The sequence below is a fragment of the Dasypus novemcinctus genome, chromosome 15, assembly GCF_030445035.2.
Source record: "Dasypus novemcinctus isolate mDasNov1 chromosome 15, mDasNov1.1.hap2, whole genome shotgun sequence".
NCBI classification, from domain to species: domain Eukaryota; kingdom Metazoa; phylum Chordata; class Mammalia; order Cingulata; family Dasypodidae; genus Dasypus; species Dasypus novemcinctus.
The window spans coordinates 39854622-39873166 of NC_080687.1; positions in this window are offsets into that span (position 1 = coordinate 39854622).

The following is an 18545-nucleotide window of genomic DNA, read 5'->3' on the forward strand; positions in this document are numbered from 1 at the left end:
TGAGCGATTCAGTAGCAAGAAGTAGGAAAGTAAAAACATGTGTAAAAGTTTATTATGCAAGGGTGGCCTGGCCTGTGACCCCTGGGGAAGGGAACCCCAAAGCATCCATTTGAGCCCTGCCTGCCCCTTCCTAGAAGAGCCTGCAAATGCATGGACCTGTGAAGCATCCCCTCTGTCCCTGCCATGCATCCCCTAGGGGAGAGAGTGGAAGAAGTCAATGATCACTGCCCTGAAGGCAGAGCTGATGGCTGCTAAAAAAGATTGAAAGAGCAGCACAGTGAGCCCCTGCCCTGTGCCCCAGGCCTCCCCACTGGGGTCAGATCTCATAAACCCAGGCATGTGGCACAGACGGAAAGTTCCCGTGCCCCAGCCTCTTCCATCCTGGGATTATGTCCTGTGGGAGCTTGTAGGTAAACCCATTTCAAATGGAGAACCAAAGGAAGGCTTTAAACAGGCTGTAGGCCATTGTTTCACTCACCAATAACTCCCGACTGGCTCACCAAATATGTTACTGGATTTTGTCTAGGTTCTTGATATGCTGCAGAAATGAATTTCAGGAGCACATCAGGTGAGTTGGGCCAGTAATTTATTAAGGTAGAGAGGGAAGAGAAATGGGAGAAAATAACAGAGCAGCAGTCCCAGATAGAGAGGAAGGGGCTGAAAAGTGATAAAGTGGGCTGATTTACAAACTACAACTACCCATTTTAGTTATAAATGCCCAGGCTTTACTTGCATGTTGATCCATGTTGGGGGACACAGTGAGAGCAGGGCAAAGAAGGCAGGAACATCAGTCCAAAGGTGAGAGAGCGCATTCAGGCCTCGTGACTGCTTTTTGAATTGTTAATTATTCCACCCCTTTGCTAATGACAGGGGAGGAGTTCCAGCTGTTTGCTGTTTCGAATGATTACCCCACCCATCAATCCCCCGTGAAGGCCCAATGATAAAGTCCTTGGAGAATATCCAGGAATTCTCCTGGCTTCCAGAGAAAACCTTGTTCTGAATGACAGAATCTTGGGGAGGGTCTTCCAGCAGTCATCTTGGGGTTATTGATGTCCATGTGGACTTCTTGCCAGGTTCCAGATCCATCTAGTGATTCCCTATCTTACTAGCCTGCCTCAGTAGGAATGTTAAAAAAAAGGAGAGTAGAGCTGAGGACTGGACCTTTGTGATGCTAATCATGGGACTGTCCACCCAGGTACTGTTGATTTTAGCTCCTGGTCTCTCAAATCCCCTTCATTGACCCTAGCTCCACCAAGATCACTTAAGTCCAAGTGATCACTTTTCTCTCCTAGATTATTTAATAATGACAAGAGAGCCCCTGCATTCATTCTAGCCCATCTGGCAAAGCTAAGACACCATTTTGATTGTGACAATTGGCATCTATGTCACTATGGCATCTATGTGACTATGGGCATCTAGTGGGTAGAGGCCAGGGTGCTGCTAAACATCCTGCAATGTACAGGGCAGTCCCCCACAACAGGTAATTATCCAGACCAAAATATGAGGAGTGTCACTGTTCAGAATCTTGGCTTCTAGTCCCTCTGAATACCTTGCTTACACAACCAGTGATATTTCTTTTATGAACACATCTGATAAATGCACAACTCTGTGATTATGCCAAATACACTTTGGATGGATTGTATGCTTTATGAATATCTATCAATTAAATCGATTTGTTTAAAAAATAAAATAAAATTGATTTAAAAAAAAAAAAAAGAACAGGTTACCTGGTCCTAAAAACTGAGGCCTCCTGAGAATAGAGGAAGAATTTCCTTCCTTCCTTAATTCATCCAGCCATCTATAAATATCAAGGAGAGGATATTGGAACCGAGATCTGAATGATAGGCAGGAGCCAGACAGGAAAATATTTGGGTGGCCCCAGGACTCTGACTTCTGGATCCTCTGCCCCATCCCCAAATCACCCAAAGCTAAGAGAGGGTCCTTGGTTTCTACAGGACTGTAGCCCCACCCTCATCTCCTTTTTAAAATTTTATTTACTATGAAATATTTCATACATATATATATATGTAAGATAACCAGCATAAGCAACCATGTAGCCACCACTCAGCTGAAGACTCAAAGCATTCCATGTAGTTGAAATATCTCCTGACTCTCCTCCCATCCATTTTCCCCTCATCTAGCCCACAGAGGTGATCATTCTTCTGAATTTGGTGATTATTGTTTTCCTATGGTTTTAAACTTTAGCACTGGTGTTGGAGCTGTGTATATGTTTATATGTGTATGCATCACTCAACAGGATAAAGTATTGCAGGACCTCATATATGGGAAGCAGGTGCTCAACTACTTGAGCTACATCACTCCCCCAAAAATATTTTTTATTAGAGGAGTTGTAAGCACATAAAACAATCACATATAACGTGCAGAATTCTCACACATCACCCTCCACCAATATCTTGCATTGCTGTGGAACATTTGTTACAGATTATGAAAGAACATCACCAAAATATTACTACTAGCTATGGTCCATAGCTTACATTTGATATATTTTTTTCCATACACCTCCCTATTAGTAACACCAAGTATTAGCACTCTCATATATAGTGTTAACCACAGTCCACCATCCACCACATGGTTCACTGTGTTATACAGTCCCATGCCTTGTACAATCCACCTAAATTGTACACTCAGTGGCTTTCACTTTCATCACAGTTAAGTCATTGCCTCAGTAAATTTTTTGATGTTTTCCTTGGTCCAAAAGAAAAAAACCTTATACTCCCCTAGTATTAACCCTTAGCATTGATATGGTACCTTCTTTGACACCAATGCAAGAATATTACAATATTGCTGAATATTGAAGAATATTCTTGTATTTATGCTATTAACCACAATCCTCATCCACCACCACAGTCATTATGTTACCCAGTCCCTAGATTATTTTCTAGCTTTCTTTCAATTGACATTTAGGTCCGTAAACTACTGCTTTCAGCCACAATCCATTTATAAACCAGCCGTGTTAATTATACTCACTCTAATGTGTTACCATCAACTCTATCCACTTCCACAATTTTTCAGACAAGCTAATTAAAAATTCTATGTATATTAAGCATCAGTACCCCATCTCAGTCCTCATTTTCTCTCCAAGTAATGTTTACTCTCAGTTTTAACTCTATGTGTTTATTATTTTATTTGGTTCATATTAGAGAGACCATACAATATTTGCCCTTTTGTGTCTGGCTTATGTCATTCAACATAATGTCCTCAAGGTTCATCCATGTTGTCGTATGTGTCCAAATTTCATTTCTGCTTAGAGTAGCATAGTATTCAACTGTAGGCATACATCTCATTTTGTTTATCCATTCTTTAGTTGATGGACACTCGGGTTATTTCCACCTTTTGGCAATTGTGAATAATGCTGCTATGAACGTGGGCATGCAAATGTCTGCTCATGCCTCTGTTTTCAGTTCTTCTGGATATACTCCTAGCAGAAGGATTGCCAAGTCATAGGGCAGTCCTATATTTAGGTTCCTGAATGTAGCAGTTTAATATTATTGATGAATTCCAAAAAGAAATAGTGGATTATGCTTGTAGTCTGATCTGTATCTGGGCATGGTTGAGTTATGATTAGGGCATTGACTCCCCACCCCTTGGTAGGTGGGGACTCATAGATAAAAAGAACAGAGTTGAGGGTTTCTGATGTTGGAGTTTTGATGCTAGAGTTTGATGCTGAAGTCTTAAGCTGGAGCCCTGGGAAGTAAGCTCACAGAGGAAAGAGAAGCCAGCCCCTGGAAGAAAGGAAACTTGAACCCAGAGAAAAAGCAAGTCCCAGGAATGTAGGAACTCAGGAAGCCTGAACCCTTGGAGACGTCAGTAGCCATCTTGCTCCAAATAGACTTTGGTGAGGGAAGTAACTAATGTTTTATGGCCTGGTATCTCTAAGTTCCTACCCCAAATAAATACCATTTATGAAAACCAACCAATTTCTGGTATTTAGCATCACCACCCCTTTGGCTGACTAATACGCTGAGGAACTACCAAACTGTGTTCCACAGAGGGTGCACCATTCTTCATTCCCACCAACAGAGAAGGAGTGTTCCTATTTCTCCACATTCTCTCCAACACTTGTAATTTTCTGTTTTAATAAAGGCCATTCTATGAGGTGTGAGCTGATAGCCCATTGTAGTTTTGATTTGTATTCCCTAGCAGTTACAGATATTGAACATTTTTTCATGTGCTTTTTGGTCATTTGTATTTCCTCTTTGGAAACATGTCTATTTTAGTCTTTTGCCCATTTTATAATTGGATTGCTTGCCCTTTTATTGTTTAGTTGAATGATCCCTTTATATAGCATGGAAATCAACCCTTTATCAGATATGTGGTTTCCCAATATTTTTCCAATTGAGTAGGCTGCCCTTTCACCTTCTTGACAAAGTCCTTTGAAACACAAACATTTTTAAGCTTGAGGCGGTCCCATTTACCCATTTTTTTCCTTGCTCATGCTTTGGGTGTAAGGTTTAAGAAACCAGGTCCTGAAGATGTTTCCCTATATTTTCTACTAGAGTTCTATAGTTCTAGGTTTTATATTTAGGTCTTTGGTCCACTTTGAGTTACTTTTTGTATAAAGTGTGAGATGGGGGTCCTCATTCTTTCTTTTAGCTATGAATATCTAGTTCTCCCAGCACCATTTGTTGAATACACTGTTCTGGACTGGCTGGGTAGTTTTAATAACCTTGTCAAAAATCACTTGACAATAGATGTGGTGGTCTGTTTCTGAACAATCAGTTTGGTTCAATTGGACTATTTGTTTATCTTTATGCCAGTACCATTATGTTTTTACCACTGTAGCTAGGTAATATTCTTTAAAATCTGGAAGTGAGAGTCCCCCAATTTTGTTCTTCCTTTTTAAGATGTTTCTGGCTATTTACTCTTCCAAAAACTTTGATAATTGGACTCTCCATATCTTCAAAAAAGGCTGTTGGAATTTTTATTAGGATTGCTTCCATAAGTTTTGATATGTTGTGTTCTCATTTTCATTCATTTTAGGATATTTACTGATTTTTATTGCCGTTTCTTCTTTGACCTACTGGTAATTTAAGAGTATGATGTTTAATCTCCATATATTGGTGAATTTCTCTTTTTCTGCCTATTATTGATTTCCAGCTTGCTGGTGACAGAGTGGGAGCCAAGGATGTGGCTGGTACTGTAAGGCATGGATTCTGAAGCTGCCCACATTACCCCAGGAACTGATGAAGCTTCTCTTACTGTTCTTCCCTGCCAGAGGTAGGGATGGAGCAGCAGCCATGTGCAGTAATCCAAGCCATGCAGGCCAAGACTGTCTATAGTTGCCCAGAGTGATTGATGAAGCTCCACAGCCCTTCTTCCCCTGCCTGGGGTGGGGATAGAGCTGCAGGTGTGGGCAGTAAACTAATTCTTGTGGGCCAAAACTGATTGTAGTTGCCCAGATAGACTGGCAAACCACTGTGCCCACTATCTAGTCCATGCCAGCTGAAAGTGACTGCAGGTGCTTGGAGAGGCTGAGGAAGCATCTCTCCCCTTCCTATCCTATTGGGAGTGGTTTGACCAACAATCTAGTCTGTGCAGGCTGAAAGCAAGTAGAGTTGCCTGGGGAGGCTGACAGAGCACTGTCTCTCCTCCTGTCATATTGGTTGCAGGGATGTAGCTACATGGGTGCCCAACAATCTAGTCCATGTGAGCCAAAAGTGACTACAGTTGCCTGGAGAGGCTGGTGCAAGTTCCACCAGTTTCCTCCCTGCCAGGGGCGGGGCTAGAGCTCAAGCTAGGGCATCAATCTGATCTGTGTAGAAAGAAGGTATTCCCTACTGTCTCTGTGATTTTCAATCATCCCCACTTCCCCTCCTGCCCAGGGTGGAGTTAGAATGGAGGTTACTGGCCTCTTTCTGAATTGGTCAGGTTCAAACTTCAGCTGTACTTAGGATTAGACTTTAGCTCACTGATTTACTAATCAGTAGCTGAAGACAATGCCCAACTATCTCTTCCTCCCCTGTTTTTGGGGAATGGGACTTCCAACTCCAGCCAAGGAATAGCTCCTGAGGGAGCTTGTCTCGCCAGCAGGGTTGAGCACTCGCCTTCCTCCATGGTGTGCAGTGCTCTACTCGTGAATCTTCACTGCAGATGGGCAGTTTCCTTCTGTTCTTCCAAGGATCTTGCAGGATGTTCTGGTTTCCTGGGCCCCCCAAACTAGTGATTTAGATAGCCCTAGCTGATTACTAAATGCACTGTAGGACGAGCTGACTCTTGGAGTATCCTACTCTGCCGTCATCTTGCCCCTCCCTGAAACCTCACATGTTCTTGTTTATTCTCTTGCTTTTCTGCCACTCTCTGAGAGGAGCATATCCCAGATACTCTACTGGCCCAAAGAGGATGATGCCTGGAACAGAGCTGCCTCAGTCAATAAACAGACTTGTAGCAAGAAGCAGAGCTGCAATTACCTGTAATCCTTATTAAAAAAAAAAAAAAAAGAAAGAACATCTGATTATGTTGCTCCATTGCTTAAAGCCTTCTGATGGTTTTCCATTATTCTCAGTCAATTTTTTTTTCCAAAATCCTCAGCATGACCTCCCTGAATCTGAAAGACTTGGCCACCATGCTCCCTCTCTTCTTTCACCTTGTGCACCAGTCAAACAGACCTTATTCCTTTTCCTAGAAAACACCATGGCTCCTCCTACTTCATAGGGCCTTGGTACCTGTTATTCTCACTTGAAAAAAATCACTTCCCCTCTCTCTTATTAGCCTCTTTCCCTTTTGCCTACTTACTGCCTTTAAATCCTTCAGACCTCAGCTCAAAGGTTACTGCATCAGAGAATCTTTCCTGTTGGTTTGCAGTGAAGTAGCCTGAGGTCAAGGGCTCTGTGAATAGAGAGGCCTGGCTGTCCTCATCCCCACGGAGGCCCCACCTGTGAGGGGGGCTGTCTTGGGCACCCAGCCCCAGCTGATCTGCAAGCTGCATGCAGCCATGTGAGCCAGCCCAAATGGACCAGCAGGAGAAATGTCCAATCAACCCTCAAAATTGTAAGAAAAAGATTCTTGTTATTAGCCACCTGTGGTTTGTTATATTAGTAGGCAACAACTTCATTCTTAATGGAATTCTTGAGTAGTGCACAAAGGAGAGCAACTTGAGACTGTGTGAAATTTTCTCTTCTGCTCCCAGATCTATCACTCCTCACAGGACTGTAGGTCAAGACCTGAATTTCTTGTCATGGCCCACTTGAAAGGATGATGTGCTCTTCCCACAGAGGCAGTCAGGAGGGGTGGACTGTCCCCTTTTCCCATTTCACTATCCTGTCCCATTGGTCTCTCTAAAACTGCAACACCAGACTGGGCAGGTATATTCTAATTTACTTAACTCAAGAGTTGGGATAAATTAAAAATGGCATTGTAGTACAGGAGGGGAATAGGAAACATTTTTGAAATAGACAACTTGTCTTTTCCCAGATTCTGAAAGGGAAGTTGCTTAAAGAGTTAGTGCTTCACCAAAAGGTCCCTTCATGGGAACTCCCCCATGCCAACATCCCTCTGCTGCCCTCGGTTTCTTACTGAAGGCCCTCCTTCAACACTCTTTATGTGAATTTCTACCCTTCTTCCCTGGGAAACCTTTCCTGGTAGAAAAGCCTCATTCCCAAGCAAGGTCTCATTTCCTAAATGATCTTTTTTCCTCTAACCAGCCATGCAAGTCCCTCAAGTATAAATCATTCAGTCTAGGATGCTGTAATGCTTTTTGAGAGAAAGGTCAGAGGGTGGGGAGTGGTCTGAAAGGGATGATGCTCTGATTAAATCAGCACCTTGGTCTAAAGTGAGTATGGGTCTCCAGGACGATGGATTCCTTTTACAAACCCCACTCTGAGAACTTTGCAAGTGTCTGTTTCTTAAGTCTTGGACCTGATAGAACAAGCACATGTACAGTTCCCAAGAGTAGACATCACCTTTTCAGTGGAACAATGCAGACTACACACATATTTAGGAAGCAAATAATTTACTAGTCCAGTGCCCTTTTAGCAGATATCACATCCTATTACCGGGCAGAAGGAGGATTGGTTTCTTTCCTGCTCCTTCATGGTATGGTCTACTAGGATATTAAAGGGACTACTTTACACTTAATGATTGTCTTCTTTGTTACACGAAGAGAGAATTCTGATGGCATAGAGACAAATTTTTTTCGTTTACAGTTGAAAATTCCATATAGGGAAGATATTGATTTAAAGCATTGTTTGTTATTTTATGAAACTCATATCGTAACTTTCTTTTGATAGAAACTTGATGGTTCTCTTGAAATAAGAGGCAACCCTTAATGTTCCCACTTGAGGAATAGAATTAAATATTAGCTAAATGGAAAAGGGTTGGTCTAGAAGCCAAGGTGTATACAAAGCTAGGTCTGGTCTCTTGGGTGATGGGCTAAGATGGCATCGCCAATTTGGAAAGTGTCTCTATGCTTGTAGGAGGCCACATGCTGAATAATAGTAATTATAAATTTGATTATAAATCAGATTATCTAGATTTAAGAAGCCATCTCATTTATCTTCCTCTTGTTGCTTCTTAAACATTAGCAAAGCCTTGTTTTTTCTTTCCCAGGCAGATGGCTTTTTGTTTTGTTTTTACACAAATTTTGAAATGGGATTTTAGAGAGAAAGATGGAACTGGATCTTCATCCAATCCCGGCTAGACAGCACATGCTGTATTTTCTTCTGTGGCATCTTCTTATCCCAGCTGAGATATCCCTATAAGCCTGGGACACCCCCACTCTCAGATGTTTCCACACTTCAACTGGGAAACCAGGCTTTTCTACTCTACTCTTTCCATACTCTGATGCCATGGGTGTCTTCTCTATAAAGCTCGCCAACTGACTGGGCTTCTAGGAGATGAGGTGAGTACATGCCAAACTTGAAGGGGTTTTCTATCATACCCCTCCCTGCCTTGTTCTTGGCCAGTAGGTTTGAGGACAGTGGTGATAATTCAGTGAACAGGGTCTCCAACAGCATCTAACTCACTAGCTTCTTCCCCGAAACCCTTGCACACATCCAACTTGGTAACATTTTCTTCTCTCCTGTGGTGGAAAACTTGGCTGGCTAAGTATTCTTGCAAACTAGGCTGCTTATGCCAGCACCAGTGCCTTTCAAACTGAAAACTCAGGAATCACATTCTCTTGTTCCTTTTTGTACTTTTTGGGTCTTCCTATTTTTTCCATGTGAGGCAGTGAAGGAGGACGGGGAAAGGGTACAAAGGAATTACAGGGATGTCAAAATGACATCACATTATTGTGTAAGTAACTGAGCCTTTCCTTTCAATAACATGAGAAGTTCAGATACCAGCACATTCTCATTGCTTTCCAAGGAGTCAAAAGAGATTATCAGATAATGGTGTGACACACATGGGATGGCAGACAACAGACCCAAGAACCTCAGAAGCTGTTCAAGGAGGCAGAAGATCCCATCAGAAATTGTTGAAGGGGAAAAGGAATCCTCTGATACAAGGCTCACATAAAAGGGAGGAGTTGAGAAGCTGCCAGACAGGATTTAGCAAACAAAGGTCTTCAACGTCCACCCCCACACTGTGTAATAGTGGAAGCACGATATGGACATCAGCTGCTGTGACCTACTAAGCTGTAAGTGGAGGAACTGAACAGAAACAGCAGTTCCCTGGTACATTTATTTATTCTGGAATTATCCAGTTCTGCCTAGCAGCAAGAGTGGCAAAGCTATGAAATTGCCATGGAGACATAAATCAGCTTTACAGATGCCAGGCACTGGCTTGATTTCTTAAGATTGATTAAACAAAGGCTTTCTTTATCAGATAACTTACTGTTCCCAGATTCTTGTACTGAAAAGTACTATTAATCTAAGCAAGAAGACTGGCAACCTCATAGAGACAAAATATTTATTTAATGTATTCTAAACAGCAGCAAGAAAGAGAACACAAATAGCTGCTACTTCGAGTTTTAGAGAGCTTTTTTCTTTCAGTTAAAATAATGATTAAAGGTAGGTAAACTGGAAAGTGGCTGTTGCTCAAGCCATTGAGTGCCTGTTTACCATACGGAAGACCCAGGTTCCATCTGGTAAAAAAAAAAAAAAAAAAAAAAGGAAAAAAAAAGGCATCCCAAACCTGCGTGGTGCCTCTGCACAGCAAAGCAATGCACCGTGAAAAAGAGAATGATGCAATCAGATAGTGAAAAAAAAAAGGTAGATAAAGTGCTCAAGAACCTGGGTGGTTGGTGGACCAGCAGCTGTGGCATCACCTGAAAGACTTGAAAAAAATAAAAAAGAAGCTGATTCTCAGTCCCCATCCACACAGGCTCGGGACATAGAGAATTCACTCTACCGTGAGTCTTGCACATTCCATCTCTGCGTGATGCAGAAAAAATAAGAGTAGTCTTACTAGCAGATTATTGGAGGGAAGCAACCTTCCCAAAAATTCCATTGAATAAATTTCTGTTCTTAATGTGAGCCTTGAGCAATTATACCCAGAAACCAAGAAACCCTTCTGCTATGAGTAAGAATCACTCTGATATAAGGAAGACCAGCACAGGATCCACAGAATAGGATCAACAAGCCCTGAGCAATACAAGAAAAAGAGACACCCACACTTGTCCAAACAGGGGCCATATCTGCCTGAGAATGTCTGCAGTTTTCTTTTTAAAGAATGGGACATCAGTATCTGAATTTCCACTGCACACATGTATAGTGTTGCAAATAGTGAAATAACATAAAGCCTTAACTCATGGAATCCATAGACACTTTCATGGTTAAAAAAATAAGGGGAAAAAATAACTACCAGTATTCAATGCTTTAGTGTAAGTCCAAAAAGGATAATTGTTCTACAAAAAATTAAAAACTGATATATAAGTAAAGCTTTGGATCAATTTCATCTAATCTTCTTCCATTAATTCAGAATTTTAGAGAACTTTATTAAAATAATTTTAGGGGTAGGAAATCTATCCACCAAAAGAGGAAGCATTGCACAACTCCAGGGAGCATAATAATTCCTGGGAGTTGTGCAATGCACAATTTGCAGAGTTATCTATGGTAGCCCTGGCCTTCCATCAGAAAATGGGATGGAGAGTACCCAGAATTTATAAAAATTATCATACTGTACTAAAAACTGTTGAGTATGTAAAAAAATGAAAAGAGTGTTAATGACCAAGAATGAATTCAGCACTAGAATTTACTAATTAAATCTCGAACTCTAACAATGCCATACATCTCAAAACATTAATTTCTTCTCTTGACCACATTTATGATTTAATATATTTCTGAAGACTCCAAAAATCAAATTGTGATGAAAGAGACTGAGTAAACATTATTATTGCATTTTCCTGCTTTGGCTTTTCAGGGGAAACTGGCAACTGAGAAGGTGAAAGGGCCAGAGAGTGAAAAACAGATCTTTATTGGGAAACATGGTAAACTGAGTGATGAGATGAATAGTGGCAAAATGCATTTTCTTGAGACATGTCGGGAGTCAGTATTTCTACTCCCTGTCATATAAATACACAAATATATAAATACACAAATAAAAATGAGGCCCCATGGACGGTCTTCTTCCCAGCCCTTTTTCAGGGGTCTGAGATCTGGAAAGAGTCAATGATTTCAAATTAATCAGTTAATTAGTGACTGGATCTCGAATGTATGTGTGATGATCTCAGTTCAGTCTTCCTTCTATCATTTTATTACATTACTTAGAATCACAGAATTTTTTCCCATTATATAATTTTTATTTTTTTAATACTTCTTAAATTAAAAAAAACTTTACATAAATGTTACATAAAAAATATAGGGGATTCCCATATATCCCCCTCCCTACCTTTCCCACACTTTCCCACATTAACAGCATCCTTCATTAGTGTAGAACCACAGAATTTTAACTCGAATAGGTTACCTTTTAATATATAAGTTTAGAGTTTGCTACACAGTTTTCTCTAGTAAGGAAAGACTTTCCTAGATTTCAGAGGCCATCATCAGCTTACCCACTTTAACATAATTCTTTTCAATTTAGTGCGTGATTAAGAAATTATTGTTACTACTTTATTTTAAAATTCTAAAACACCATCAATTGTAAGATGTACCACCAAAACAACTTTTCATATCAAAAGGAATTACATTAAAATATATTAAATGTACACATTGAAGACATCATATTTAATCCAGATACTTTTAAAAGATGAAAAGCATGCATGTCTTAAGGACTTACTGTGATTTATGATAAAGTTATGGCTTTTGTGTCATGTGTGGCATGTTTTTCAAAACTTTGTTTGGGATGGGAAGCAGATGTGGCTCAAGTGATTGAGCTCCTGCTTACCACATGGGAGGTCCCTGGTTGGGTTCCTCGTGCCTCCTAAAAAAGACAGCAAGCTGGCGCAATGGACAAGTGTGGCAGGCTGATGCAACAAGAGACATGAAGAAAAACATAATGAGAGACACAACAAAGCAGGGACTGGATGTTCCCGGTGCCTCATAAAGAAACAAGGAAGATGAAGAGACACAGCAAGCATAAACAACAAGGGTATGGGGAGAAATGAATAAATATCTTTTTAAAAAACCAAACAACCAAAACTTTGCTATATTTTTAGCTTTTCTTTTCCTATGAAGAGGAAAACTTGCAATGTTGATATGTGATAGAAAAACAGTAATCAGGGAAGCAGATGTGGTTCAACTGATAAAATGTCCACCTACCATATGGAAGGTCCAGGATTCGATACCCAGGGCCTCCTGGTTCACATGGTGAGCTGGCCCACACGGAGTGCTGCTGCATGCAAGGAGTGCCGAGCCACGTAGGGGTGCCCCCCGTATAGGTGTGCCCCATGTGCAAGGAGTGCACCCTGCAAAGAGAGTCACCCTGTGAGAAAAAAGCGCAGCCCGCCCAAGAGTGGCATCGCACACATGGAGAGCTGATGCAGCAAGATGATGCAACAGATTCCCAGTGCTGCCTGACAAGAATGCAAGTGGACCCAGAAGAACACACAGTGAATGTACACAGAGAGTAGACCATGCGGGGGGGGGGGGGGGGGGAGGGAGAAATAAAATAAAATAAATCTTAAAAAAAAAAAGAAAGTAAAACAGTAATCAACCCTTGGAAACAATAACAGGGGAAAGTCATAGCTTATCCCAAATAATGGTAAAGCCTCAACTTAAAGAAATAAGACATTGTCAAAACTGCTAGAGGGTGAATGGAATCAGATTCAATTAGCCTTTATCTCTTTTTTAAGCTTTATTATAAAAATTCAAATATATTCAAAAGTATAGAGAATGGTATCATGAATCCCCATACAACCATTATCCAGCTTCAGGAATTACCAACATGGGGCCAATCTTGTTTCATGTGTTCTCCCATTTAGAATACTTTGAAGCAAATCCCAGGTATCTTATAATTTCATCTGGAAATACCTCAATAGGTATTTCTAAAAGATAAGGTCTCTTTCAAAAAACATGACCATAATACCATTTTGATATGAAAAAATTAACAATAGTTTCTTATTATAATCAAATACCCCTGGGCTCATTAATTATTTTTTAAAAGTTGGTGGTTCAAGTAAGAATCCAAATGATGACTTTCTCACATTAGGGGCTGTGAGAAATAGAGTGCACATCAACAGTCTTTCCCTTCTGGTGTTAGATCTTTCTCTACAGGGAAGCTGCACTTCAAACTCCTTCCCCCAACAGTCTCGCTGTGAGGGACTCCATGGTGCCATGTAAGCCTGAGCCGCTGGGGTAAATCGCAACCTCCTTTGGTCTGTGTCTTTTCTTCCTTCAAACCTTCCTGCCTCCAAAATTTTCTAGGTTGCATTCTCTATGATAATTTATTATGGTAAACTGCACCACCAGATAATTGATAGGTGACTGCTGCTGACTTATAGTAATTCAATGTATTTGCAATAATTTTAGGAATACCTCCACTATACTTCACCATCATAAACAAAGAAAGTTAAACTCCATGTTTGCCAACCTATGTGATAACACAGGTTATCTCAGCTGTGGTGTTTTTTTTAGGATTCGGGAGACAAAAGTAGAAAGTACCAAAGTACAAAGGTAGAAAGGGAATAAGTAAGCCCAGAGGCAGCCCTCACTGATAATAAGGAACTGGAAGGTCAAATTACAGTCCAGCTCCAGCCACCACGTTATCTGTTGCACCACATCAACAGGTATCTGCTCCTTCTCGGTCACTCAACTGTGCTCTATTTTTACTGTTTCTGCTAGAGGACTTTATATATGCCCCTTGAGAAAAAATTGATGGCCCAGCTAGTAACCATTTAGCATAAAGTGCTCTAAGGAGTAGAGCTTTCAGGCACTCTACCCACTGGCTCCTGGCCAGTGGATGACTAGTCAGGCATTGTCCTTGGTTAGTGAAGTGGTAATTATACCTGGGACCCAGCAGGGCTTAACGAGTAGCGAACCACTTGGAAAGGGCTGTTGAGATTGCGAGTACTTTGAGACTCCTAGGAAGGACACTTGGCCTGTCCAGAAGAAACCTCTTAGCCTGTCAGTCTTTCAACTGTCTTAAAAATCTGGTTTCAACCCACTTTTACAGTTTTAGTGGTCTTCTCTTTCCCTAAAACCCTACGTTTCAGTTAAAAGTGTAGCTGTGACAGGATCTTCCTTTCACTATGCTGTTCTCTTCCCCCCCAGATGCCATTTCTCCACCTTTGCATTTAGAAGACTCTCATTCTTCAAGGCTTAGCTCATGAAGCTTCCTTCATATGAACAGACTAGAAATAAAGGTCTGTATTTCACAGGAATGAGGTTGAAGCTCGGATGTGTTCCATGATTTGCCCAAAGCATGTTACTGGTGATACCAAGTTTAGATCTCAGGCCCCTTGATTCTCCATGGAACAAAGCTTGCCTAGAGGTTTATCAGAATACCATGTAAACTTAAGTGCCAAGTCTGTCCTTGCACTGAGGATTTCAACCAGTTGTACTGTTAAAGACAATATGATGAAAAACAAGGTAAGGAGACACAGACAACATTTTTCTAGAAGATTCAAATATTTTCTTGCTTAAGTGATGGTGGTGTGGAAAGGTTAACACCAACAAACATTCCAAAAAGTATAAAAAATAGTTCGAAAATTGGATAAGAGTTTATCTAAAGGTTTAAAACTTAGATAAACTAGAGTTAGTCATGGAAAGAAATTCTAGAAGATGTTTATATGTCGGAATAAACATGTTTCAAAGAATGTAACTGTTAGAGGTTCCCCCTTATAAAGTTACAGTGATTAATAGGTCATAAGACAGTGACTCAATTCCCATGTGACATAAGTTGAAGAAAGGCAGCCTCCAGCCATAACCTCCATAGCCTACAGGCTTGGAGGCAGCCCATTCCCTCCCAAGAATGAACAAGGGAGACATACAGCAGTGGGGCAGATAAGAGCCTTCATGCCTTCTGGGCTCATGTACCACCAACACCTCCCGCATTCCAAAAATACCCTACCTCCTAGCCCGCTATGCCCTAGCCATTTAGCCCCAAGCTGTTCTCGATTTACCCACCTATTGATGTACTGTATAAGTCATATCCACTTTCCTCCAGGGGCAGGCTGAAGTCTATTTCTTCAGACCCCCTCTGTTGGGAGAGCTTCCCAAAAAACTTTCTCCCTACAATCACCAGTCTCCGGATCCCAGTGAGTGCTGATTTTCTTCAACATTTGGTGCCAAAACCCAGGACTGGGGTCACGTTAAGAGTGATTGATTGATGAGAAATCTCCACCCTGCCACTGCCAAGAACCCATCCAACACCAGACACCAAACCATAACTTGGTGAATCAAGGATTTCTCTGTCAGAGGATCCTGCTCTCTTTTTTCCCATTGTCCAGGACAAACCACTGAAATCCTAGCACTAGGTCAGTAATCCTCACCATCCCCAAGGGCCATGGAGGGCAAGAGACCCCTGGCTCTGGAGAGGTCCAGTCCCAAGTGAGGTCTCCCATTTCCTTGGGTGATTTCCAACTGATTCAGGGACGCCTGTCTCAGTCAGAATCTCCCCTGTTCTCTCTCTTTTCTAGAGATCCTTATTCTTACCCATGCCACCTAAAATGGGGAATTCAATTTTGGTCCCCCCCAAAACCATGATTCTGGGTTTTCTCTTTCATAACCTTAAAACTCTAAAGCCAGAAGGAGACCTCAAATCCAAAAAGTTCATTTTCTATTTGACCACTGTGTGGCCAAAATACAAATTGGACAACAAAAGTCAATAGCTGGAAAATAGCACTTTTGATTGCCAACTTCTCCAAGACTTAAGAACTTTATCCAGTGCAGCGGCAAGTGGTCTGAGGTTCCTTACATTCAGGTCTTCTTCTCTCTTTACAACTGCCCCTCCCTCAGTCAATCCTGTTCTTACCAAATTCTTCTTTTATACCAAAAACCACTTTAAAAGCTTTCTTCTTCCTCCCTTCCTCCCCCCAAATCCTCCCAAAACCTCAGTTTGATCCAGCTGATCAGGCTCCTCCTGCACCTCCTCAGATATACCTCCAATATCATCTCCATCCCCCTCCTCCTATTCTCTAACTTCCCTTCCTCCCTCTCCTCATTCTCACTGCCTTCCACCCCAACTTTCTCCCCTCCTCATATGGGTGCCGGGACCAGTGCTCGTCTCCCCTTCCTAACCCTCCCCCCTTCCACACACAGCAAACCCTCCTTCCCACTCTGATCCCTGTAGTCATGCCCCTCCTCTGCCACCATATGCCTCGTCAGTGCCCCCTGAACTTACTTCATCTTCCTCCTGTTCCCCCACACCTCCCCCCGAACCCACATCCTTCCCCCCCCACTCTTGAGTCCAACTCCACGCTCTGCAGCCTCCTTCCCCAGCTCCTGTCCTCCCTCTCCAGGAAGTGGCTGAGGCAGAAAGCATTATGCATGTTCCTGTCCCCTTCTCCCTCTCTGATCTCTCCCAAATCACGCATCGTCTCAGGTCCTATTCCTCTGATCTTTCTCATTTTATCAAAAATTTCAATATCCAACAGCTGTCCCTAATAACCTTACTTAACAAATCTACAATTGCTTGTCTCTTTCAAATAAGTTTTTACCTGACTTCTAAATCTAAGTGTTCTCCCAAAAAGCAATAATACAAAACTTATGTGTTAAATACCTATCTAAACTGCTAAATTAAAGCTTGACTGCATATTCCTAACTGGTTGCTGATTGCTAGTAAAAGTGTTTCCAAAAAACAAGTCTGCATATTACAAGCAATACTGATTCCAGAAAAAAATTCTTAAAAGCAGTAAAATCAAAGATACAAAATAATGAAAAGCCTAAAAATAGTCATACCAAAGGAGTAAGAACTACAAGTCAGGTTAATGAGTTTTATGTTTCTGTTGGTGTGTCATAACTCTCTTTGTGTTTGTCTATTTGTTCAGTATATATTTTAAAACCTCTGGATGGTAATAAATTGATAAATGAAATTTCTTAAAAGAGCTCTAGTCAAATGCCCAAAAAATTAGATAAGTGCTTATATTAATAAATAAGTATGAATGCTAATAAAATTAATTTGAATTGTGTATATTAAATCTTTGAAGTGATGAAAATTATAGCTTTTGACTGATGAAATTACTACAAATCTCTTCTTAAAAATTGTTCTTGCCTAAATTGAAATTAATCGCTTATTTTTCTTCACAGAACAAAATGAAGGATGCAGAATATTGAAAGAAGTAAAAGTTTGTGAAAGTGCTGACTAAAATTTGATATGTTTTTTCAAGGAAGTATGTTTTGTCCTAAGATAAGCTGGCTGGTTTTCATAAAATCAGAATAGAAGTATGTGTGACAAAACTTAAATGCATATGGCAAGTTGTAGAAAGTATGGTGGCAGCATTAAGTAAGGGATTGTGTTCTGTGAAGGAGGAATTTGTCTTGAAATGAAGTAACTAAATTTGCTTTAAGACAGTTCCCAAAATCATTTTAGTAAATCATGTATATAGGCAAAAGGTGCATGAAAAAGAAATTTTTTGTAGTTAAAGTTGAGTAAAATTTATTGGGTCTATCTCTAAAGTTTTAAAAGCTATAATATCAAATAGTATACTGATGCAAAGTTAAAATTTTGTTCTTTCTCTGTTCAAAATAAGCTTCTTATACTTTAACTGTAGTTTCCTTGGCTATTTAAGAAAAACAAATCTTATCACTTTTTAAAAAACATCATGTTCAAAGCTGTCTTCTCAGAGCAAATCCTGAAAAATATCTTTTACCTTGAGGAAAAGTGAAATATGTGTCACAGAAAAAAACCTCTCTGCCTAGATATCAAGAGGCAGATGCTTTAGTTCATGTTCATCTGATTTGCCCCATCTCTGCTAAAGAAGCAGTTCTATGGCTGCTGAAAGAGTGCCATCAAGGGCTGTCAGAAGTGGTGCATAAGAGTAAATTATCGTGAATTAAAATAACACCACTGCTGTCTGCAGAAGTCCCAAATATTGCAAGTTTGTTACCAGTTATGTCACTATCACTTTGTTAGAAAACTTACTAAGGCTTTCTTTAGTATCTCTTCAGGCAAGTCAAGCCAGGCTGCAATCTCCTTCCTGTAAAAAAGTCAGTGGTAGATCTTGCAGTGCTTCCCCAAGGTTGTGTGCATAACCCAACCACCTGTCCTGA